General features: G+C 44.2%; 1 long non-coding RNA gene and 1 pseudogene across 2 annotated transcripts; one reads left to right on the top strand and one right to left on the bottom strand.

Annotated features, from left to right (window-relative positions):
* Positions 1 to 4,170: 4,170 nt before the first annotated feature.
* Positions 4,171 to 4,351, top strand: LOC132209935 (U2 spliceosomal RNA; annotated as a pseudogene).
* An 841-nt stretch (positions 4,352 to 5,192) lies between these two features.
* Positions 5,193 to 20,420, bottom strand: LOC132209889 (uncharacterized). 2 transcript variants are annotated; one of them, XR_009446031.1, is made up of 5 exons: positions 20,194 to 20,420; positions 18,376 to 18,551; positions 14,895 to 14,993; positions 11,559 to 11,605; positions 5,193 to 9,310 (listed from the first exon to the last, which is right to left on the bottom strand). It is a non-coding gene; the product is annotated as an uncharacterized LOC132209889 (long non-coding RNA). The 2 variants fall into 2 exon arrangements; XR_009446030.1 differs by lacking the exon at positions 11,559 to 11,605.
* Positions 20,421 to 25,773: the final 5,353 nt, after the last annotated feature.

Here is a 25,773-nt window from a genome sequence, read left to right on the forward strand (position 1 = left end):
TTGCAAAATGCAGTTCATGCATAATGTGAAAGAAAAAGACAAATCACAGCTCAGGTCACAGATCATTAAAGATAACGCAGCATTTTTTGAAGCAGCTGGAGGAGCACTCAAAATGCCATGCCTAGTGGGTGTCGACTTCAAGATAAGTGTGATTAATGTAGTTCTGTTTTTTTGATTGGAATAGACATGGTGAGCTGAAGGTTCTGTTTTTCTGCTGAATGGCTCTCTGACCTTAATTTTTGAAAACAGAAAAAGCAGTCTCACAATTTCCATAATATGTCAGCTTTTGTGCTCCTGAGATGCTGTTTGACCTGCTGTGTTCATCAAGCTTCACACTTTGTTATCTTGGATTCACCAGCATCTGCAGTTCCCATTATCTCTGATCACAATTTCCATGTAACATATGTTAGTGTCCCTGGGTTTCACCATCATATTCTGAATGGAAATTAGACAGAGGCAAGAAATGCAGGTCTTGCCAACAAAAGTCATCTCAACAGTACAAATAAAAGTAATCTGTACTATTAAAGACATATATTCAGCCCAATCTGTTTACTAAAGCAGTTTTATTGAGATTTTAGCTTTGTTCTATGTCTCTGATCTTTCTGAAAAACCATGAAGCTTTCCTGAGCATTTTCATAGTGTCGTTTAAAAATCGTATTTGGAAGTTGTACCCATCATTCTGAAAGGGAGAGCCTTCATGGCCATGTGAAAACTTGGATCAGGAGTAAGTGATTAGAAAAATCAAACCAAGTTCGCCATGTGGTGAGCTCTTGAATGATGTGGCCTCAAATAAACGTTCCTCTCCACCCCTGCTAAAATTGGTGTGTTATTCTTAGTCATGAATCTGTCTGCCACTCCCTGACGAATATTCAATAACTTATCTTCCATCTCTCTCTGGAAAGACTTCCATAAACACACAATCCTTTGAAAGGGTAAAATAAACAAGTCACCATTGTCGAACTGAGATATTCTCCAGTTTTACAGTCCATCCACTGGTGGTAATCTCGTGCACAAATGGAAATATTGTTTCAGCATTCAACTTGAAAAGACTGCTCGGAATATTTTGCGTTCAAAACAAGATCATGTGTCATTCGCCTAAAGTGCAATAAATCCAGGGCCAGTCTGGTCATGATTTCCTCTGAAGACAAATACTTCTCAAAAGAATCACTTCAGTCAATCATCTCTGGATGGCTTCTGATTTCATCGTGCCCACAGCCTAATGCAGTCTCACCATTACCCTGGAAAAGTGGCCAAAAACTGCTCTATTCGGCCTTGAGACTGCTCGACCATATCCTGCAGCAAACCAGGTACTACAGCCACGTTACCTTTCTTAGTACCTGCCTAAGGAACCAGATCATCCCCATTGGAATACAGTCCACATTCAAGCCTTCCCAATTTGTCCCCAGATGTGACAATGTCTACATACAGAACATTAAGACACTTCAGAAGCATCTTTCCCTGCAACTCCTGAAACACACACTCGCAGCAATGCGACGGCAACTCCAGGCAATACAATCCAGCCTACCCAAGCTCAGACCCTCCCTCTCTCAGACCTCTACACCCCTCGCACTCACTCCAACCTCTTCCCTGCAGAACGTACAGCCCTCTGCTCCAATCCCAAACTCACCATAAAACCCATGGACAAGGGAGGCACAGTTGTAGTATGGCACACTGACCTCTACATCGCTGAGGTTACACGCCAACTCTCCAACACCACCTCCTACTGCCCCCTTAATCATGACCCCACGCCCGACCACCAAACCATCATCTCCCAAACAACCCACAACCTCATCACCTCAGGTGACCTCCCACCCACAGCCTCCAACCTCATCATTCCCCAACCCTGCAACGGCTGTTTCTATCTCCTTCCCAAAATCCACAAACCTGCCTGCCCTGGTTGACCCATTATCTCTGCCTGCTCCTGCCCCACCGAACGGATCTCCACCTCATTGGAATTCATCTTTTCACATTTCGCCCAGGAACTCCCTACCTACGTCTGTGACACCACCCATGCTCTCCATCTCCTACAAAACTTACAATTTCCCAGTCCCCAACACCCTCATCTTTACCATGGACATCCAGTCCCTATGAACCCGCATTCCCAATACAGATGGCCTAAAGGTCATCCGCTTCTTCCTCTCCCACAGGCCCGACCAGTCCCCCTCCGCTGACACCCTCATCCGCCTTGCCGAACTCTTCCTCACCCTCAACAACTTCTCTTTCAACTCCTCCCACTACCTACAGACAAAAGGGGGTGGCCATGGGTACCTGCATGGACCCAAGCTGTGCCTCCCTCTTTGTAAGTTATGTGGAACAATCCCTCTTCCATACTTTCACAGGCCCTCAACTCCACCTCTTCCTCCATTACAGTGATGGCTACATCAAAGCCGCCTCATGCATCCACGAGGAGCTCAAACAGTTCATTCACTTCACTGACACCTTCCACCCCCCCCCCCCTTCAGTTCACCTGGACCATCTCTAACGCCTCTCCCTCCTTCCTGGACCTCTCTGTCTCCATCTCCGGCAACAACCTAGAAGCCAATATCCATTTTAAGCCCACTGACTCCCAAAACTACCTGGAATACACCTCCTCCCACCCACCTTCCTGCAAAAATGCCATCCCCTCTTCCCAATTGCACCAGATCTGCTCCCAGGATGAGGAATTCCACACCCTGTACATCTCAGATGTCCTCATTTTTCAAGGACTGCAACCTCCCCCCACTCAGCGGTCGAGAACTCCCTCGACCGTGTCTCCCACATTTTGCGCAACTCATCCCTCACACCCCGTCCCCACCCTTATCTGCCTTCCGGATGGACTACTCTCTCCATGACTCTCTGGTCTGCTCCACACTCTCCTCCAGCCTCACCACACCTGGCACTTTTCCCTGCAACCGCAGAAAGTGCTCCATCTTCCCCTACCCCTCCCCCCTCATCTCAATCCCAGGCTGCACATCTGCTAATACGGTATACTGCATCCGCTGTTCCCATTGTGGCTCTGCTGCATCGGAGAAACCAAGCGGAGGCTTGGGGACAACTCTGCACATCACCCATGCTCGGTTCACACTAAACAACTCCCCCTCCCATTCTGCAAATGACATGTCCATCCTGGGCATCCTGCAGCGCCACAACAATGCCACCTGAAGGTTACAGGAATAGCAACTCATATTCTGCTTGGGAACCCTGTAGCCCAATGTTATCAATGTGGATTTCACAAGCTTCAAAATCTCCCCTTCCGCCACTGCATCCCCAAACCAGCCCAGCTTGTCCCCACCTCCCTAACCTGTTCTTCCACTCACCCATCCCCTCCTCCCACCTCAAGCCGCACCCCCATCTCATACCTACAAACCTCATCCCGACTCCTTGACCAGTCCGTCCTTCCCGACTGACCTACCCCCTACCTACCTCCCCACCTACACTCACCTTTACTGGCTCCATCCCCATCTCTTTGACCTGACTGCCTCCTCTCCACCTATCTTCTCCTACACAGCAGCAGCTACGCACTGATGATGTCTTCTCGACTGGAGACGAAACGTTTGCAATTCATTTGCCAAACTCAGCGAACAAACCAACAGCCAACTATCTTCTCCTCTCTCCATCTTCAGTCCGCCTCCCCCTCTCTCCCTATTTATTCCAGAACCCTCTCCCCATCCCCCTTTTCTGATGAAGGGTCTCGGCCCGAAACACCAGCTTCTGTGCCCCTGAGATGCTGCTTGGCCTGCTGTGTTCATCCAGCTTCACACTTTGTTATCTTGGATTCTCCAGCATCTGCAGTTCACATTATCGCTGATGCAGACAGTGACAGGCTGAAGCACCTTCCCCTGTGCTGGAACATTCTCTGAGTGTGCGGTTCTGTACCAATTGTTGCTGCAATCTCACTGACCCGCTGCTTGTCGTGGAGCTGGTTCATGAGCCGTGTTGGTGACGTCAGCTCTGCCCTACCTCATTCGATTGGTACATTTCCGATGATCTACATTCACTGCGAAGAGAGATTTATAGAAAAGGTGCTGAAAAAGTGTTGGTGTAAACTGACTGTTTGGCCTGGTCAGGAAGCCCAGGAGTTTGGGAACAGTAAAAACTGACAGCAGTGATTTACAAGTCTTTGCACACAGTCAGGCTGATGGAAAATATGGAAGGTAACTGGGACTTAAGGTAGTCCAGCACTATAATGGCATTGCTTCTTGGCCTACTTGGTTGACATCAGTGTGTAATACTTATTCTCGTCAGTTTTAATATCTGATATGTCCTTTATTTAAAGGCCCTATGTTAAACTGATTGTTGGAGTAAGGAGTAGGATCTTGCTCCATTTGCTGTGTTTCCAGGACTGGTTATAGTCTCTTTGACCCAATTCTAAAAACAGTCTCATCAAAACTTGAGGAAGTGTCTAGGCATGAGATGTCAGCCTTCCTGCCGTGTTCATCCAGCTCTACACCTTGTTATCTCGAATTCTCCAGCATCTGCTCAACAGGCCCTTCAGCCCCACAAGTCCACACTAAACCTCAGAGCATCCTAGCCAGACCTACAACCCACCTAATCTACCCCTCCCTAAACATTACAGGCAATTTAACATGGCCAATCAGCTAACCTGCACCTCTTTGGATTGTGGCAGCACCCTGACGAAACCCACACAGACACAGGGAGAATGTGCAAACTCCACACAGGCAGTCTGCGAGAATCGAACACAGGTCCTGGCGTTGTGAGGCAGCAGTGCTAACCACTGAGCCACCATGCCGCCAAAGTGCTTTCTCTCAGTACTCTCACCCAACTTTCTCCAAATATGCTTGTAACTGTTAATCTGTCCATTTTTGCATGTTCAACACTTGCTCTGATGTTAGTGCCTCATCCCTGGTAATGCCACACCTTCCCACCAACACCATCCCCAAATATCCACACATGGCATCAGAAGTAAAAGCAAATCGCCTGCCAACACTACCTCATTACAAATAGCATTTCAGAAAAAAAAGATGAAGCTATCGAAATATTCACTAGTGTTGACTTTGATGATGACTTGGGATATATTGAAGTAGAGATTTTGGAAACACTGTGAGCTAGGAAAGGATATGGCATATACAACACACGTTTTTCATTTGAGTGCAGAGCAACTAATCAAACAAGTGTGCATGTGACTGCTTTATTTTTCTCATGCCAAGGCCTGAGCGCTTAATCAGATTACCAATTCACTGATGTGGGATACAACTGTGAATGACAGTCAGTGGCACATTATTCCGAAAGCCAATTCTCACACTAGCCAGACCGAGATATATTTGCAAATCTCGCAAAATGAGCCAGAGTTAAATAAAAATGCTAAATCAAGATGCAGAATTGCCTGTCCACAAAGTACATTCTTGCTCTAAGAACTCTACAAGCTTTTCAGCACCTGACACGAGTTATGCTGCAATATCTCTGCCCTTCCCTGACATTTTTGCACTTTGATGTTTCAACTAGAACTTAATGTCTCACAGTGCTCCTGTCTTGCCTGGTGTTTATCACAGGCATAAGACAGGCAGCTTAGCATTGTTATCACCAGCAGTCAGTCAAGGGCTGGTCAGCAGCTGTGGCAACAAACACATGTGTTTCGACCAAATGGGCACGTCTCAAATTCTCAGGGAAACTGTTCTCAGTCAGGGCAAGGGAGATAGTATTCAGTCAGGAGATCCTGACACAGCATGGCCAAGGAATCATTCGATATCAGCCCAGGGACTTCGACACTGTCAGTCAGCCATTTGGGACAATCGGGATCTGGGAATCTGTATCACTACAGTACAGAGAGGTGGCCACACTCACCACGAGTTACATTCCCAAAATGCTCCAGTAGATTTGTTGAGCCTGAATTATGAGCATCAATCCAAGCTGATGCTGTCCATTCCTGCCACTAGGGGTCAGTTTGATGCAATTCTCAAAGGTGTTCAGGAGATTGGGAGGTTCAAGTCCATCGCTCCCTGAAATAGCAACACAAGTAGATAAGATGGTGAAGAATTTCACTTTCATGGTACACTGCATCAGGATCTGGTCAGCTTTGATATCTGGCTCATAAGTGAGATGAGGTTTTTTTTTCAAACATGTCAGAGCATGTATTGTTCCTATGAGAACAACTGTGGTTCCATTCATGCATTTTTTTTTATTTCAACCATGAAACGGCCACAACTTGATTAGAAGTGAAAATGACCATCAAACAGTTTGAACTGTCGGTTGCTAAATAAATTAAGACAGAGGTAAATGTATTTGCAGGAGTTTTTTTTTGTTAAATAAAAAATCATTCATGGAATCTTGATATCACTGGATAAGAATGGAAGTTTTCTTCCCTAAAAGGACAGGTGAACAGATGGGTTTTTCTAACTGACAATAGATTCACAGTCATCATTAGATTCTTAATTCCAGATTTAAAAAAAACTCAAATTCCACCATCTGGAATGGTGTGATTCAAATCTCGGTCACCAGACCGTATCTCAGTCTCTGTGTGAGATGTTAATGTGATGACATCCCATTGATTTATCTACTTCTATAAATTAAAGTCTCTGTATAGGAATCAAATGCAGATAAAAGACTTCAATTTACAGAAGTAAGCTCTTATCTACCTACACATAGGTATGCAGACACTACCCTGAAGCTTCCTGCCCAGCCAGGAATTCAGTGTAAAGCTTTTGTAATTCCTTTTCTTCTCACACATTGGTATGCAGACACTGTCTTAAGCTTCCTGACTGAATTAAAATTAGAATCAAACTGTTGTTTCAAATAGGGTTAGGTGGGGAAAATTTGTAAGGGTGTGAAACCTCTAAAGCATGTAACTTCTGTCGCTGGCAAAGGGGCCAGGGCACTGACTTTGTTCTAGCCAGACACACTAGCAACTTGAAATCACAATCTGTCCTGGACAACAACTCAAAAATCGCCTCCTGCCATTCGCAGCTACTTCACTCGCAATCGATATATAAGCTGGTCTTTTATGTTCTTGATGTAATAATTGCTTGGTATCCTATTTTTGTCTGTTGTAGTAATTGTTTTATGCATCATGCCATTATAAATTGTGAAATCATTTTCAGTATCATGTCTTTTGTCAAGTATAATAAGCGGGCACTGTCTGCTGCTCGGGGAGAATTACTTGCGAGACTCTGCACTCTGTGCCGGGTTGAGTACAGTAATTCTCCACAGCTTGTACTTGCTTGGTAATAAAAGGATGTGTGTTTTTCTAAACAGGTCAGTGTCTTGTGATTGCAGCAAGTCCGGAGGGTCTCCGAAAACAAACTTGACATGTGGAGTAATGGACAGCAGACTAAATAGAAAATATACACTAGATATCACACAATGTCTTGGTTTTTGTCTTCATCACGAGATCCGTCACTGCTATGGACACCTGGTAAAGATCTGAAGAGACTGCATTCCCCATGGATAGGTCACCAGGTCTCATTGCATTTTTGCAATCGGCTATCAGGGATATAGAATATGACTCATCCCAATCTTTTGGTTGGATTTAAAAACAAAACTTTCCTTTGATTGTTTCCAATAAAGGAATATCTATTAGTAGTTGAAACATGTCTGTGGAGAGCAATAGAATCCATAATTGTAGAAGGTGTGCAAACATATTGCCCAGGCACAACAAATAAAGGGCCATTAAGATCAACATAGAATCCCTACACTGTGGAAGATGGCCATTCAGTCCATTACCAACCCTCCAAACAGCATCTCACCCAAGTCTCACACCCTACCCTGCATTTGGCACACAAGACACTATGGGCAATTTAGCATTGCAAATTCGGTAGAATGACACATTTTTGGACTGTGGGAAGAAACTAGAGCACCTGGAGGAAACCCACGCAGGGAGGGTCTGGGTAGGACACTCTTTGTAAGTTCAGTGTGAACTCAATGGGCTAAATGGTCTGCCTCCAGACTGGAGGGATCCTATGATCTCCAGAAGCAAGCCCAAAAAGCATGGTTTGGATATAGCTAACAGCAGAATCAAAAACCAACTTCACAGTTACTCAGAAATTTGCTGCTCGTTAACCAGTCCCGATGAACCAGGAAATCCCTTTTCACATACTGTGCAGGCAGCTAGTCTTTAGTCAGTGAGAATGTGTCAATGTGTCGTGATAACGTGACTATTTCCAAACTCTACCTGACAGATACACAACTGATATTAACATTTTATCCACAATACCTGTACCTTTAATTGAGCAGGGATCAGTAACATCAGTACAAACAGCCCAAAACCATGGTTCACTTGATAGTGAGAGTGACAGCAAAATAATTCAACTGTGCTTCTTTGTGAAGTCACTGGTGTGTTAACAGTTTGGATAACTGAGTGAATGCTTTCCCCAATCAGAGCTCATGAATGGGTTCTCCCCAGTGTGAACCTGCTGGAACACAGGCAGGTAGGATGACCAAGTGAATGCTTTCTCACATTTAGAGCAGGTGAATGGTTTCTCCCCAGAGTGAACGCTCTGTCGGTGAGGTGAGCAAGTGAATCCCTTCCCACACTGGGAGCAGATGAATGGTCACTCCCCAGAGTGAAGTCGCTGGTGGATCAGCGGGCAATTCGAGTCAGCAAAGCCTTTCCCTCACGCAGAACAGGCCAACGGTCTCTCTCCAGTGTGAATTTGCTCGTGCATCAGCGGTTGAGATGTCTGAGTGAATGCTTTCCCACATTTCAAGCATGTAAATGGTTTCTCTACAGTGCGAACTCACTGGTGTTTAAGCAGGCTGGAGGACTGAGTGAATCCCATTCCACAATCAGAGCAGGTGAATGGTTTCTCTCCAGTGTGACTCTGGTGGTCAGTTTCTAGCTGGGATGGATTAAAAAATTCGTTCCTGCAATCTGCACATTTCCACAGTCTCTCCCCAGTGTCACTGCGCTGGTGTTCGGACATTTCAGATGAATCTTCACAGACTCTTTACAGATCATGTGCATTTCTCCCCAGTGTGAATGCTGCTTTTTCCTCCAATGTTCAAAATCCTGAGGTAACTGGTTTGTGATAAACAAAGTGACTGTCAGAGCTCGATGTGGACCTGTTTGAATTCTCCAATTGCAGACCAAGCTTTCAAACAGAAAGCAAGTGCAGTGAGTGAGGAACCAGAAGAACAACCACAGATTGTGAAATCGAGAAATCCTCTGGACATTTATGGAGCGACACTTGGGAAATATGCTGGATCATCATTAGAACAAATTCAAATAAATATCCTCCAGGTAAGGGATCCAGTCAGTATTTGCACAAAACTGCTGAAAGAGAGGTGGGAGAGCCAGGGAGCAAGGGCAGGCATTGCAACTCAGTCTTTCAGAGGGATCAAAAGGTTAAGAACAGTGCAGAAGTAAAATTGTGGAAATCTGAAATGAAAACAAAAAATGCTTAGTCAGAGTTGTACAGCATAAACCAATCCCTTTCATCCCAGTTGTCCATGCTGACCATATGTCCCAAATTAATCTAATCCCATTTGCAAGCAATTGACCCATATTCCTCTAAACCCTTCCTATTCACATACCCATCCAGATGCCTTTTAAATGTCATAATTGTACCAGCTTCCACCAGTTCCTCTGGCAGGTCATTCTACACAGGCACCACCCACTTTCCCTTAAAAAAGTTTCCCTCTCAGCTTAAACCAATGTGTTTAGTTCTAGTCTCCCCTACCCCAGGTAAACAAACTTGGCTACTCACTCCATGCCCACCATAATTTTATTAACCTCTAAGGTAACCTCTCAGCCTTCAACGCTCCAGGGAAAATAGCCCCAGCATATTCGGCCTCTCCCTGCAGCTCAAAACTTCCAACATCCTTGTAAATCTTTTCTGCATCCTGCTAAGTTTAACAGCATCATTCCTATTGCAGGGAGGCCCGAATTGAACACAGTATTCCAAAAGCAGCATCATCAATGCCTTGTTCAGCCTATAACATGACCTCCCAACTCCTGCACTCAATGCACTGACCAATAAATGCAAGCATAGCAAATATCATCTTCACTACCTTCTGTACCTGCAATCCCCCTTCAAGGAACTGTGCACCTGCACCTCAAGGAGTGTCTGTCGTGTAACAGTCCCCAGGGCCTCACCATTAACTGTTTAAGCCCTGCCCTGATTTTCATTACCATAATGCAATAGCTCGCATTTATCCAAACTGAACTGATTGCTGTCACACCTCGGCCCATCGACCCATCTGACTAAGATCCCATTGTCCTTGGAGATAAACTTCTTTGCTGTTTACTACACCAACAATTTGTGTCATCTGCACACTTAGTAACCATTCCTCCAATATGCATGCCACATGACTTGTATCAATGGCAAAAAGCAGTGGAACCAGCACCGATCCTTGCAGCACACTGCTGTTCATAGTCATCTAGACTGAGAAAAAAAAAGCACCCCCACCACGATCCTGTTTCCTACCTTCAAGCCAATTTTGTTTCAAATAGCTAACTCTCCCTGGATTCCACTTGATCTAATCTTGCTAACCTGTCCGTCATGTGTAGTTTTGGTGAATGCCTTGCTGAAGCCCATTTAGACAAAGTCCACTGCTTTGTCTTCTTCAATCTTCTTTGTCACTTCCTCAAAAAACTCAATCAAGTTAGTTTCTCAAGATTTCCCACTCACAAAGCCATGTTGGCTATCCCTAATCAGTCTTTGCTTCTCTCAACACATGCAAACCCTGTCCCTCAGATTCCCCTCCAGCAATTTACCCACCACTGACATCAGGCTCAATGGTCAATGGTCCTCTAGCTTTTCCTTAAAGAATGGCACCAGATTAGCCACTCAGCCTTCTGGCACTTCACCAGTGTCTCAGTGATGCAGATATCTCAGCAAGGGGCCTGCAATTACTTCCCCAGCTTCTCACAGTTTGTGGATAACACCTGATCATGTGCCAGGGACCTATTCACCTTTATGCAGTTTAAGACGTCCAGCACCTAGACCTCTGTAATATGGACACTTGTCAACTCATTATTTATTTCTCCAAGTTCTCTAGCTTCCATATCCTTCTCTGCTGTAAATACTAATGTGAAATACTCATTCACATCTCACCCTGCAGTTCCACACAGACAGCCTTGTTGATCTTTAAAGGGGCCCTGTTTTGTCCCTAGTTGCTTTTTTGTCCCAAATGAAGTGTCAGAATCTCTTGGATAAGGATAGCTCATGTCTCCTTTTTGCCATCTTCATTTCCCTTGAGTATACTCCTACTGCCCTTATACTTTGAGGGATTGACCCAGTTCCTGCTGTCATTACCTGACATGCGCTGCCTTCTTTTTCTTAACCACAGCCTCAATTTTTTCAGTCGTCCAATAGCCCCGACAATTACCAGCCTTGCCCTTCACATGAACAGGAACATACTGCCTCTGGACTCTCCCTATTTTATTTTTGAAGGCCTTCCACTTTCCAAGTATACCGTTAACTGCATATTACCTCTCCCGATCATAGTTTGGAAGTTCTTGCCCAATACTGTCAAAGTTGGCCTTCCTCCAATTTAGAAATGTATATGAAATATACAACTTTTATATTTAAACTGATCACAGCTGTTTGCATCTGGCACATATTCCTCTAAACCTTTCTTATATATGTCCTAATTCAAATGCCTTTTAAACAATGTGACTGTACCTGCATCCACCACCTCCTCTGAAAATTCGTTTCACACATGAACCACACTGTAAAAGAAAAATTGACCCTCATATTTTTTTCAAATATGTCTTTCTCCTCTCACCTTACATGTCCCCTTGTCTTAATCACCCAACCTAGGGGAAAAAAACCCTTAATATTCACATAATCTGTGCCCCTCATGTTTTTTATGAGGATTTGTAAGGTCACCCCGTAACCAGTGAGAAAAGTTTAAGCTTTGGCAGTCTCTTTTGATAATTGAGCCCTCCATTCCTGGCAACATCTCAGCAAGTCTTTTCTGACCTGTCTCCAGTTTAATAATAATGTCCTTCCTGTAACAGGGCGACCAGAACTGCACGCAATACCTCAAATGAAGCCTCAACAATGTCCTGTACAACCTCAACATAACATCCCATTTCCTATACTCAAAGGAGTGAGCAATGAAGGCAAGTGTGCATAACAATTTACTAACCACCCTGTCGGCCTGTCTCCATAAACTTCGAAGAATTATGCAGTGAATCTCAGCATTTCTCTGTTCCACAACACTACCCTGGGTGTAACCATCAATTGTGTAATTCCTACCCTTGTTCATTTTACCAAAATACAATATTTCACATTTATTCAAATTGAGCTTCATCTTCTACTCCTCAACCCATTGACCCAATTGATTAACATGTCACCATCATCTGAGATAACCTTCACTAACCACTATACCAACAATTCAGTATCATCTGCAAACTTAGTAATCTTGTCCCTTAAATTCTCATCCAAATCGTTAGTGTAAATGAGAAACAAAAGTGGGCTGTACCGATTGCTGTGGAACACGCTGGTCACAGAACTCCACTCTGAAAAATCCTCCAGCACCACGTTCTCTCCTATAACTAAACCAATTTTGTTTCCAATTAGCAAGTTCTTCCTGAATCACATGTGATCTAACTTTACAGATTAGTCGACCATGTGCAACCCTGACAAAAGCTTCACTCTCATTCTAGAGGTGTTGCAAATCTGACCCAAGTCCCCTGCCATTTGTCCATGGCCCTCTTGATCATTCCTTGAAAAGTTAAATCCCAAATCTTTGGGAATAACTGCTGAATCTGCATCCAGCTGCCATTCAGACTGTTCCAGATCCTGGGAACTTGCTGAGTCAAGTAATCTTCAAGTTTTCACACTGCATTATTTGCCAATTACCTGAATGTTGTATTCTGCAGTTACCAAACATTGCCACAATGTTAATCTTTTTTCTCTCTCTGCAAACTAATATCCTGGAAACAAACCAACTACTCAACTAAATCATTGCTAATCAGCCCCAAGGAGAATCATCCGAGCTTCTGTTAGCTCTCTCCAAACCAGAAACCCATCATAATTTTAGATAACAAAGTGTGGAGCTGAATGAACACAGCAGGCCCAGCAGCATATGCTGTGTTCATTCAGCTCCACGCTTTGTTATCTCAGATTCTTCATCATCTGCAGTTCCCATCATCACCCATCATAATTGTAACTTACTTATGGGATGTGGTCTTTGCTGCCCAGACTAATATTGACTGTCCATTTTTATTTGATTTGGAGAAAGTGGCGGTGAACCACTTTCTCTCACTAATGCACTCCGTGTACTGTAAGTGCACCACTGTGTCGTTTAGATGATAATCCACCCTGGAGCCTCACCTCACTCCCTATCGCAAGAATCATACCTCAATCCTCACTACCCTCCCTATCATGAAAATGACCCTGGAGCCTGCACTATTGCAGGCTCCACCCTCGAGCCTTACCACCTTTCCTATCACTGGAATCTCTCCCCAGCCTCACAACCTGCCTACTGTTGGAATCCCCCTCTAGCCTCAGAACTCTCACGGTCTCTGTAGATTCCTCCAGTCTCTCAAGCCTCCTTATCTCGAATCTCCTCCAGCCTCAACACCCTCCTATCTCTGTAAATTCCTCCAGCCCGTATAAACTTCCGTAGATGTGTAATTGCCTTTACCCTCACAAACCTCCTTCTGTTTGAGGTCTCCTCCAGCCTCTCAATCCTCACCATTTCTGCAACTTCCTCCAATCTCACACTTTTCCCTATTTTCGTAATCTTCTCCAGTCTCAGAACCCTTCCAGTCTCTAATATCCTCCAGCCTCACAAATCTCAACATGTCCCTTCCTCTAATACAGTCCTAATGATGATGCCCCATTTTTATTCCGCCACTTGATAGCAGCACGTGCAATTTCCTGGGCTTCAAGCTCCAGAATTTCTTGGTAAACTGCTTCATCTCTATACCTCACTTGTCTCCCAAAAACATTAACCATCTATTCAATTATCATCTATTCTAATATCTCCTTTCCTGAGAGGGGAAAAAAAACATTGCTTGAACTATTGCTTGGCATCTTCTCTGTGAAGTGTCTCGGATGGTGGCCCATCCAGCCTCTGCCAGTTAAAATCCACCACCTAACTATTCTAATCTAATTTTCCAGCAGTTGGCCCATAGACCTGTCTGCGTTGGCATCACAAGTGTGTATCTAAATATGCCTTAAACGCTATGAGGATCTCTGTGCCTACCACCCTCACAGACAGTGAGGTTCAGTGCCATTGTCACAGCATGATGACATCACAGACAGGAACAGAGATGAGCTGAGTCTGTGCAAACCAAAGATCCCCCACACACCGTGAAGGACGGGAGGGTCCCTGATAGGGGGCAGAGGAGACTTAACAGAATGGTTTGTAAAGAAGAGTTGCATGGTTAGGGCTGTTTTTTTAACATTCTTCTTTCATGTGACTTGGGCGTTGCTGGTACAGAGCGAATATCCATCTATAATAGGTGGACTCTCCTTCTCAAACTCTCCCCTCGCCTGGGGTGTGGTAATCTTCAGGTTAAACCAGCCCTATGGTCAGGTCGGAAAATGGTGACTTTACTTTTGGCACAGAGATGCCACTGTGCCTCGGTGGTGTAGAGGGGAATGTTGAATGTGGTGGCTGGGACACAACTCTGACAGTGCGCTTCATCTGGAGGATGTTCACTTTTTCTAACAGTGTTGGGGCTGTACTCATGCAGGGAAGTGAAAAATGTTCCAACACAATCCAGACGAGTGCCTTATAGACAGCAAACAGTCATTGGGGAATCAGATGTTTGAGGAAACTGAGATTGTTCTCCTTGAAACAAAGGATTTTGAGGGACCTTTGATAGAGGTGTTGACAAAAGAAACAGTTCAGGATGATAAAATGTACACTCATGACTGATCATAAAAAAGATTACAGGACATATACTGAAAATTTTAGGAATGATCTATTGAGAGAATGGGGTGATTTAAGAGAAAAAAATTACACGGCAAATGAGAAGTCAGCAGGAACACAATACTCACACAATACGAATATCCAGATGTTGATGAATTGAGTAATTCTGTCAGAGTTTAGTGTTACAATTATTGAGTTTCCCCACCTGAAAGTCCACTTGTAATATCCTGTAACACAAATTCATAAAATCCATCGCTGTCAGTCCGGGTAGAAATTCACAACATCCCCTCATCCTGGCCGAAGATAACTGTGCATTGTCCCTATCGCACGTTATCCAATGTGGAGGCCAGTCATCGATTCAGGGAGAAATCTATTTGGGTTTCTAGGAATTTCCACCTTGGGACTTCATGTCACTGACCAGAACTGCAGATCTTTGACACATGGCAAAGAATGGCCAAGATTTAGTGACAGGAAAGAGAGAATAGAGATGGAGTGGGATTTTCTAACGACAGTGAAGTCAAATATTAAAACCAATATTTGACTTCACTGTCATTAGAAAATCCCACTCCACCAAAATGTTCCAACACAATCCAGACGAGTGCTAGGACAATATCTGAACTGGCATGGGGGAAGAGGCAAAGAGGAGGAGAAATAAGAGAGACGCAGAATGTTTGTGATTTAGCAGGAGTAGGGCAAAGGATTAAGACGAGCTCTGATAAGGCTTGACACAAGACTGGAGAAAGATGCATGTTTAGGACTAAAACGCCGAGCAACATGCAAGGCAATTTGGTTTGGTGGGCTAGTGGCAGAGAGGGAAGCAGCAGAGGCATCTGATTTGGATTGCCTCAATCTTAATGATATGGAGTTTCTATGTGTCTCCCTCACTTGTTGGAGGGGAGGATGGAGGAGACAGGATGATGGACAACGACCTCCGAGACACTTCACAGAGAAGATGCCAAGCAATAGTTCAAGCAATGTTTTTTTCCCTCTCGGGAAAGGAGATATTAGAATAGATGACTCGCCAGTGTTATGCTGAACAAACCTAATGATTTAACTTTTATCTAGTATATTAAAATTTACAACAGAAGTCCGCGCTTGAATCCCATCTCAGCAGATGGTGGAATTTGAATTAAATAAAAAAAACGGAATTAAGAATCAACTGGTTGCCATGGAACCATTGCTAATGGCAGAAAAAGGAGAAAATCTAATGTCCTTCAGGGAAAGAAATTTGCCAACCTCAGCAAGCCACTCAGTTGCAAATCACTGCAAAGCCTCAACAAAGGAATGATGCTGGGTGGAACACTTGGCATCTGCCAAGGCACGAGGAAAGACAACTGCAGAATCAGCCCTATCGACTCCATAAACTCCTCCTTACTAATATCTGGGGGCAAGTGGCAAAATTTGGAGAGAGGGCTCAAAGACTAGTCAAGAAACAGCGTCGTATGCATAGAATTTACCTTATAGACAAGTGACACACGCCACCATCACTGTCCTTAGTGAAGGCCTGTCCCAAGAGCAGGCCAGACGTGACAGCACAGTGCTATTCTGATCGCAGTAATTGAACTGGGAGTACAACATTGACTCTGCCACCTGGAAGACTCATGGCTCCTGCTGAATTCCATGAACCATCCTCCCTCAGTTGATAAATTGGCAACAGTGTTATCCCTAGATTATTACTCCAGAGACACTGACATCATTGCGGGGTCCTGGGTTCAAATCCTGCCATGGCAAATGGTGGAATTTGAATTAAATAATGATCTGGAATTAATAGTCGAATGACGACCATGAAACCATTGCTGATTATTTGGGTTCACTTGTGTCCTTTCGGGAAGGAAATCTACCATACTTACCTGATCTGCATGACATGCAACTCCAAACCCACAGCAATGTGGTTGACTCTTAACTGCCTTCAGGGAAATCAGGGACAGGCAATAAATGCTGGTCCAGCCAGCGATTTCCACATCCCAAGAGTGAATTTTGATTAAAAACTCCATGTTAAACAGCACTTGGAGTAAGCACAGAGTGTAAATGGCAATAGGTGTACTCAATGCCCTCCATCAGGAGTAGTTCACAGCAGGATTACCAATCAAGCTGGTCAGGTCCTAAAGGACAAAGCTGACTTTCTGGGACTGTAGCAGGTGCTGACACAACCAACAGAAGGGAAAAACATAGATCTCATTCTCACAAATTTCCCAGCTGCAGATGCAACTGTCCGTGACAGTATTGGTAACAGCAACCACCGCACAGTCCTGTGGAGACAAAGCATCATCTTAAACTTGAGAATACCCTGAGTGGCGTTGAGTGGCACTAACTTCGGCTAAATGGGACAGACTTGGAACAGATATAGGGGTTCAAAACCAGATATCTTTGAAGCTTTGTCGGACATCAACAGCAGCAGAACTTTCCAGCACAATCTGTAACCTCATGGGCCAGCATATTGTGCACTCAACCATTACCATTGATCCAGGGGAACCACACTGATTGAATGGATAGTATAGGAGGGCATGCCAAGAGCAGCTCCAGGCATAGCTAAAAATAAGGTGCCAGAGGCCTTCTCCAGAGGTCCTCAATATCACAGATGTGAGTTTTCAACCAATTTGATTCATTTCAAATGATATTAATAAATGGAGGAATAGTGCAGCAAAGATTATGGGCACTGGCAACAGTACCGATGACTTGTGCTCTAGAGCTTGCTACCTGCAAAGACAAACTGTTTCAGTCCTGCTACAGCACTGGCATCTGCTGACAATTTGGGAAATTGCCCAGGTCTGTTCAGCACAAAAACACAGCAAATCCAACCTGACCAATTTCCCCTCAAGCAGTCTACTCTCTATCTTCAGTAAAGTGATGGAAGGTGTTGTCAACAGTGGAGCTAAGCAGCACTTAGCAGTAACATGCTCAGTGACACCCAGTTTGGGTCACGCCAGGCACTCAGTTCCTCATCTTATTACAGACTTGATCCACAAATTCACACACAGATGAATTCCTGAGGTGAGGTGAAGGCAACAGCAGAGTCCTGCACAAAAACCATTTCGTTCCACTTCAGTGACAATGACACCTTAGTTTCAGCTCATCTGCTGAACCTCTCATCTATTCCTGCGTTACCTCTAGGCTTAACTATCCAAACACACTCCCAGTTGACCTCCCACATTCAACGTCCCTGTAATCTCAAGAATACATAAAATTCTGCTGCGCTCATGTTCATTTGTACCAAAACCTGTTCACACATCACTGCTGTACTCCCTGACGCACAAAGACTCCTATTTATAAGCAACAATTTAAAATTCTCACCCGTGATTTAATTCCTGGCCGTGATGACCCATGTTTCCCTGCACCACACAACCTTCAAGACTCTGTTGGAGTCTGAAAGTAAATGATTGTCAATGTATTTAATCATTGCTTCACTACTGGAGGCTTTTTCTACAGTTGCCAGGCAACATGGTCTGGAATTCCTATGATAAACCTCTCAGATTTGCTTTCCTTCTTTAAGATAGTCATGAAAACCTGTGAATTTGGTCATGTTTTTGGTCAACTAATCTAATATGGCCTTACATCAAAAGTTCCTTGATAATATTTTTGTGAAATTATAAATATGATAAAAATACATACAGTTTGTTGATTTGGACACACACCATCAGCTCTTCAGTATCGCTAGATGAATGATCTGTAACTTCTCTAATGACCGCATTGTGGGAGTACCTTCATCATATGAACTGCAGCAGCACATGAAAGTTGAACATCACATTTTCCACAGGCAACAGGGCTTTGGCAACGATCGCTGGTATCTGTGGAAGGAAAAACAGACTAAATATTGCAGAAGTGCAAAAATGAACGCCAGAATAAAAAAAACTGTCAAACTTGGTGGTCTGAAATGGAAGAAAAATGCACTCTCTGCCAAAATATTGCCTGACTTTGAAAGACGCCATTCAAAAATTAATCTAGTAAGACAGCAGCGCACAGTTAGGAGGTGGACAGCAATGGAAAATTCAGTTACAACAGGTATAAGAAAATAACAGTAAAATACTAAACAGAGATCAAATATATCCATCATTAGAGACTGGAGAGATCAGTCGCCGACAAAGCTGTGATCAGGAAGCACAGAACTAAGTTAGCAGTGCTAGCTGCTATGATCCCACATTCTGGGAAAGAAATCCAGAAGAAACAAACATTTAACTTGGTTTGAATTTGCTCTGTGTAATTTCATTTCATTTCTGAAGAAGGGTCCAGACTCAAAACGCAGGCAGTGCCGATACAGTCATCCATGAACTGGAGGAAGAGGTGGGATTCGGGGCCAGTGTCGGTATGGAAGAGAGATTGTTCCACATAACCAACAAAGAGGCAGGCATAGCTTGGGCCCATGCAGGTACCCATGGCCACCCCCTTTGTCTGTAGGAAGTGGGAGGAGTTGAAAGAGAAGTTGTTGAGCGTGAGGACGAGTTCACTTAGGCACACAAGGGGGTCAGTGGAGGGGAACCGGTCAGACCTGCAGGACAAGAAAAGGCATCGGGCTTTTAGGCCACGTGCATGGGGAATGCAGGTGCTAATGTGGTATACTGCCTCTGCTGTACCTGTTGTGGCCTCCTCTCCATCAGGGAAATTTGGGGACTGCTTTGCAGAATATTTACACTCAGTTCACAATAAACAACTGCACCTTCCAGTCCCATTCCACCGACATGTCCATCATGGGCCTCCTACAACACAATAAAGATGCCACCCAAAGGTTGCAGGATCAGCAACTCATATTCAGCTTTGGAACCCCGCAGCCCAATGGTATCAATGTGGATTTCACAAGCTTCAAAATCTCTCCCTCCCCCAACTGCAGTCCAACACCAGCCCAGCTCATTCCCCCCCTCACTAACCCATTGTTCCTCTCAGCTACCCGCTTCTCTCATATCAAGCCACACCCCCATTTACTACCTACTAACCTCATCCCACCCCCTTGACCTGTTCATCCTCCCTAGACTGACCTATCCCCTCCCTACCTCCTCAGCTACACTCACCTTTACCGGCTCCAACCCCATCTCTTTAACTTGTCTGTCTCCTCTCCACCTGCCTCCCCCTCTCTCCCTATTTATTTCAGAATCCCCTTCCCCTCCCCCATTTCTGAAGGGTGTAGGCCCGAAAACGCCAGCTTTCCTGCCTCTCTGATGCTGCCTGTCCTGTTGGGTTCCTCCAGCCCCACACCTTGTTCTCTCACTTTCAGCCAGAGACGGCTGCGCATGCGCCCAGCTTCACCTCCGCCCTCAAAGTTTCAATGCTACCGCGCATGCGCCCCGCTGATCATTGCCCCCAATAAAGATGGTGGCGGTCACACGGGCCTATCGCCATCTGAGGCATTGATTTGTTTTCTGCAAACGTGAGCCTGGGAGTTTCAAATGTGGGTTTTCCGACGTGCACTCCCAAGCCCATACGAATATCACTTCCCACCTGCTTTCTGCCGTTTTGCCTTCTTCACCGTGTCCTGCTCTTACATCAATTGCACAATCCTTAGTCTCAGCGAAAGGGCCAGGCACAAAATGTGAGCTTTCCTGCTCCTCTGATACTTCTTGGCCTGTTATATTCATCCAGCTCTACACCTAAGTATCTCGGAGTCTCTAGTTCCGACTGTGCTCAGCGAACCTGCACGGATCACGTGGTTTGCACTGATCCAGCCCTCTCTTCATTCCGATTGGTTATAAGGGCAGAGACGTCCGCCCGGTCATTCACGTCAAACCTGTATTCCTATTGGTCCCACACTGACATCAATCAATCTGACGCAATTGTGACCTGTAGCATGCGCAGTGCTTTCTGTTGTCATTGTCATCAGACTCTGACACTTTGAGACAAATGAGACTGAGAACTGGATGAGAAAGATTGTTACATTAGCGATCCTGGGGCTTTAATAAGTCGCTCTGAGGAAGGGGCACTGCAACGAAAACGTTAACTCCGTCTTTTTACCTTCACAGATGCTGCCAGACCTGCTGAGCTTTTCCAGCAACTTCGTTTTTGTTCCTGATTTACAACATCCCAGTTCCTTTTTTTTAATAAGTCGCGATTGAAAAGGCTTCCTGCAGCTCAAAGCTAAAGATACTCTTGATACCGCTCTGGCAGCGAATAGAGAAATGGCGGTGAAATAAGGCTAATAAATACAGGTATAACAGTCCTCGGGTGAGATGTAAAGGGAGTAATTATGAACATGAAGAACATCACGTGGTGAAGTGAGGTGAGTGTTGTTCATATGAACTGTGATTGGGCAGAGAGGGAGGTTAATCAAAAAAGAACAAACATAAAGGAGATTCGCAAGAAAGGTCTGTGCAACGGAAAGCAACGAGAATCAGAAGATAAAAGCCCAAGACGGAGGATACAGTTTGAAGACCAAGGCTGCAAAAACTCCTATAAGTTGTTTCACTGCTAGTTATTGGCATCAGCAGTATAACCCACGTTCAACTGGAAATAGCTGTCTGAGTTTCTCACTGTAGTTTACTTCTTAACAGATAAACTCCACAATTTGTCTCAATAATGCTGATAGTTGGTTCACAAATTAGTTCTGCTGCCAAGTCCATTCCTTTTTGAAAAGGGGTATAGATCCCATTTAAATAGACAATGCTAAATGTCAATCCAGGCTGGCAGCCAAACTCCATCGCCTCACCACTGACTCCATCCCTGCCCCTGGTAACTGGCAGGTAACACACTGCTTACAGTCATGGTGCAATATTTCACCCCAAGATGAGCTTCCAACCACATTACTCACCCCCACACTCATTATCACAAAGTCCACATACAATTTCAACCTCAACAGCATCTCAGTTCATCTGCTGCTGAAACTCTCATCCATTCCTTTGTTACCTCTCGACTTAACTCCCCAAACACACTCCTGGCCGGCTTCTTAATTCTACTTTCCTGAAATCTTGAAATGACCCAAAAATCTACTGCCCGTGTGTTTACTATCACCCATTTCAACATCTTCAAGTTTTGTCATCCTGTGCTCATTAACATACACATTTTCTGGGTGGCAAAGCACCAAGGTATTGTAATTCATATCCTTATTTTGAAATTTTGTCATCAAACCTCCTTCTGCAGCTACAAACCCCTCTGAGATATATCTGAAGAAGGGTCACTGGACACAAAACAATAATGCTGCTTTCTCTCCATAAGCACTGCCAGATATGCTGAGTTTTTCATCAATTTCTGTTTGTGTTACTACTTTCCAGCATCTCCAGTTCTTTTGGTTTTTCCTTCAAGACATTTGTTCTCCCTGACTTCCAACTTCCTGTGGATTTCTGGCTTTAACTCTCCCACCTTTTTCATGGCCTCAGTTTCCAAGGCCATAAGCTCTTGAATTTACTCTCTAAACATCCCTGGGTTTCAAAGTCCCTTTGTTTGTTCAGGATATTCCTTGAAACCTACTTCTTTGGCCTGTTTTGGGTCACTTGTCCTAATATGTTCATCAGTTCCTGGTAGCAGATATTGTTTTGTGACAACCCTGTGTAATATGTCAGATCATTGGATTGAGTCAAAAATCTGAAAACATTTACATTGTTCTTTTGGAAAACATCACTAATCCTTAATGATCATTTGGTAACTCCTTACCTAATATCATTGCAAGTGTGACTTCACCACACAGCCTGCAATGGTTCAGAAAGGTCAAACATCATATTCTCCAGAGGTAACTGAGGATTGGCAATAGTTACTGATATCTGTGGAGAGTGATCCAAAGTTCATGTATCAGGGTATGGTGAAGGAATGACATGGTTCAGAACTTCTTGGGTAATATAAGCTCAGAAACAGTACAGAAGAGGACTGCATTACGAATAATTTCTGAGTATGAATCGTACTGTGGGAAGACAAAGCTTCTAAACCCATAGGGTTCGATCAAAGAAATGTGGTGGAACGCTCATCTGGACGTAATCTGATAGAGTAACAGAAGCATTAAACAGACAGTTACTCACACATTATTAGAGACAGAAGGAAGGCAGAAGTGAAACAGAGCAATGTACTGAAATGGATTCAGATCCATACTAAAGGAGACACACCAGCCCGAGAGCTACAGACCATCTCACAGGTAACAGGCACAGCAATAAAACTCAACATTGTTGACGAATGGTCAAAAATACTCCACCACGTCACTGTTGACAATTTGAGATTCTCCTGTTGCACCTGCAGCTGGAAAGATATCAGAAATACTGGAGTTAGAGAAAAATCTCTCAGTTGAGGAAATCCCTACGGAAAAGGTGGCGTCACTGTGCTACTGTTGCTGCATGATGACATCACACACGGGAACACAGAGCATCTGGGTTTGTGCAAACCAGAGATCACCCACACATTGGGAAGGACGGAGGGTCGCTTAGAGGGAGCAGACCTATTCCTTTGCCAGGAAGGTTAAACATTGAAAGATTTAGGATGTCAGGGATTAATGGAAGCTGAAGGGAGATTTGGCAGAGCTGTACTGTTTACTGTTGGTTGAGGCAATGTGGGCAAAACAAGCGGTTCACATTAACTGAAAAGAAATGGATCATGGGATACAAATGTCAGATTTAGATCAACATGAAGGTTATAATAGAAAAATTACATGCAGTGAGTGGGAATGACAGGGAACTGAATACTTACACTCAAAAGGCCAATACTGCCCAGTTTCTGATTAATCGATTGATCATGCCAAATTTTGATTTGATGTTTGTTTAAAGTTTCCTGTCTGTGTTTTTTTTATATATTATGTAAAAGAAGTTTAGTAAGGCCAGTGTCAGTCTCGGTTGGAAATCAGACACACAAATTATTCCCTTTGTTTGATTTAATATTTTATATGTATGTCCTCATATGAGCCTCAGTGAAAGAAACTTCAAAAATCAATCACTATCAGTGCAGACATAAAAGTAGAATAACCGGTTCTAAACATTAACACTATTTCTCTCTCCCTAGAGGTTTTCAGTCCTACTGGGTGCTCCAACACCTCTCTTTTATTTCAGGAATTCACAACATCCCTCCTCCTGGCCGAGGATGACCAGGTATACTCGAACAGAGATTATCATACAATGTGCAGGAGGGGAGGATCCTCAGAGGAGATAGATTCATTCATAAACCAGAAAGTTTCAGGACTGAGGGAGTTGTGAAGCGATGGACCAACTGGAATGGGAGGGAGATTTGACTGGACTTATAGGCTCATAATTGGTTTAGGTAAGGGAAATAAAAGCAATAAGTTCACAGTAGTCAAGGGGAAATGGGCCATGAAATACAATTTTAAGATCTTGGATCAAATCGAGAAGGAGGATCTGATGAAGAAGCTATGTGAAAGGGCTTCTATAGCCTGGCTGCAGTAATTGTTTGTAGATAGTTTGACTGAGCGGTCAAAGTCACTGCATTTAAGCTCTAGTCTCTATCGAGTCATGGGTATGAATCTTACCGGTAACCAAAATCATGAGTGATCTACCTCAGGCAGAAACATCGAAGGAGCTGGGCAACTTCAAGTTTGCAATGTTTACATTTCTTCTGGGTAACTGTGGCTGCTTGGGCCTCTGATACGCTTGGTGCTGAAAGTGGGAAAATGGGCAACAGACTCTGAAAATAACAAGAGCTCTGGCTTCACAACGGCCCTTCAGAACTCCGCTGACACCCTGCTTTAGCGGATTTTGCATAGCTTGTTGATGCCAGTTTTTATGGCTCAACCGGTCAGCATTAGGTGGTAAACTGAAAAGTCGGGTGTTTGAGACCATCCAGGCACACAACTTTAGTTATTTTGGATCAAGCAATTTAAGTGACCACCGACCTGCATTTAACCCATGAAAAAGTTACAACAGGATTGGATTCAAAACACATCCATCAATGATTCTCTCTTCCCCAGCTCCACACAGAGTGAGACTGGGACAAGCAGCAGGGTTTGACCTCGCTCTCCAATCCCCATTGCCAGATTTTATGGGCAGAGAGATCAAGGACAGAGAGATCAAAAGATCGTACAAATGGTTTGAGTGCAGTCTCCAATAAACAATCTCTGCAGGTGATCTAAAGTGTTAAACGGTGTGAGTAAAGTGTCAACAGCTGAATAACAGGTGAAGGGATGAACTTTAATTCGATTAAATGAGGCAGAGAGATAATTACAAAAACAAACTTAAAATAAGGCCGTGCTTGGCACAAACCAAATGGCTGGAATTACGTCAGAGATAATAGGAACTGCAGATGCTGGAGAATCCGAGACAACAAGGTGTGGACCTGTATGAACACAGCAGGCCAAGCAGCATCTTAGGAGCAGGAAAGCTGACGTTTCGAGCCTCGACCCTTCATCAGAAATTTCTGATGAAGGGTCTAGGCCTGAAACGTCAGCTTTCCTGCTCCTAACATGCTGCTTGGCCTGTTGTGTTCTTCCAGCTCCACACCTTGTTATGGCTGGAATTATGTGTTAGATATAAAAATCGCCTGCTGATAGTCTAAAAAACGTAATAAATAATCCAAAACAGTACTAACTAATTAAGGTAGAGAGGTCATAACAATTTATCAAGGTGACGGTGTCGAAATAGGACAATAAGAAAGATTTTACAGAAACAGAACAGTACAGTAGGAACACGTCGCACAACATGAACTTAAGATCATGGTTGAGGCCATCTTCATGGACATGGAATTTGGCAATCAGTTTCCACTCAGTGATTCTGCTTTGTCGTGTATCTCAAAGGTCACGTTGCATGCTTACCCGAAGTTCGGAATCTTAACGTACTTTACTGCTGAAGTGTTCCCCAACTGGGAGGGAACATTCTTGTCTGGCAATTGTTGCACAGAGTCCATTCATCTGTTGTCTTAGCGCCTGCACGGTCTCACTAAAATACCATGCCCGGGGCATTCTTGCCTGCAGTGTTTGAGATCGATAATGTTGGCCGAGCCACATAAGTATCTCCCTTTACATGGTGGGTGGTGGCCCCATATCTGATGGTAGTATCCATGTCAATGATCTGACACCTTTCAGAGGTGCCAGTGACAGGGCTGTGTGGTGTTGTGGTCGATGTTGTCCTGAAGGTTGGGTAGCTTGCTGCGAACGACAGCCTGATT

The sequence above is a fragment of the Stegostoma tigrinum genome, chromosome 8, assembly GCF_030684315.1.
Source record: "Stegostoma tigrinum isolate sSteTig4 chromosome 8, sSteTig4.hap1, whole genome shotgun sequence".
Lineage (NCBI taxonomy): Eukaryota > Metazoa > Chordata > Chondrichthyes > Orectolobiformes > Stegostomatidae > Stegostoma > Stegostoma tigrinum.